A 1,065-nucleotide genomic window follows, 5' to 3' on the forward strand; every position below is an offset into this window, starting at 1 on the left:
TTTTCTAGAGTGAAAGGGGGCAAATGTTGCACTAGACCCGTTATCAATTACACTCGAGTCACACGGAATCTTCACACCTCACTGTGAGGTACAAAGCCCTATTATGTTCAGTTCCTTCCAATGGTAACTCGTCATCAGAAAATGTCACCCTATTTACCTCAAAAATCTTGTTCACAATCTTCTCAAGATGATTCACAGTAATTTTATCTGGCACATGAGCTTCGTTTAGAATCTTCGTCAAGGCTCGGCGGTGTTCATCTGAATGGATCAATAAGGACAATAATGAGATCTGTGCCGGAGTTTTCCTCAGTTGTTCCACAATCGAATAATCCTGGGCCTTCATCTTTTTCAGGAACTCTTCAGCTTCTTCTTCAGTAACGGCTTTCTTTATCGGTGCCGCATTGTCTTTAGCTGCTTTAACCTTTCTCAATTCTTCAGGGGCAAAGCATCTCCCTGATCTAGTCAACCCATGAGTTTCACACACTTCTTCTTTAATTTCCTTTCCTTGGTACATCACAGTCACTCTGTCATAATTCCACGGGACAACTTTCTCACTAGCCACGGGCAATTGGGTCACCGGTTTGATGATGACTGGCTCTGTTCGAACGCCTTTTACAACCACCACAGGCTCGACAGCTGCTCCTGGTATTGTCACCTTAACAGGCCCTGGTTTTATTACCCTCACTGGTTCGCTGACTGTCTTGCCCACTGCGACCAAGGGTTTCTTGTCAACCAATTCCTCTTTTGCTTTACTTTCGCTTGCTTTAATCATCATCACAGTCTGCGACGGCTTCTTGTATTCTCCCTTCTGCACTATCTCGATCATGTGAGCCTCATGATGAATTGGTAGTGGATTCTGCGTGATATTGGGAGTCTCCGGAGCCTGCACCTTAATTCTGCGTGTATCAATCAATTCCTGAATGGCAGTTTTCAGATGCCAACATTTCTCTGTATCATGTCCAGGTGCTCCTGAGCAGTACTCACAATTCACTGAATGGTCCAGGTTCCTTGGGGGAGGGTTTTGGTAATTTAGGTTCGATCGGGTTCAGCATACCCAACTGCCTC

The sequence above is a fragment of the Nicotiana attenuata genome, chromosome 3 (assembly GCF_001879085.1).
Source record: "Nicotiana attenuata strain UT chromosome 3, NIATTr2, whole genome shotgun sequence".
Classification (NCBI taxonomy): domain Eukaryota; kingdom Viridiplantae; phylum Streptophyta; class Magnoliopsida; order Solanales; family Solanaceae; genus Nicotiana; species Nicotiana attenuata.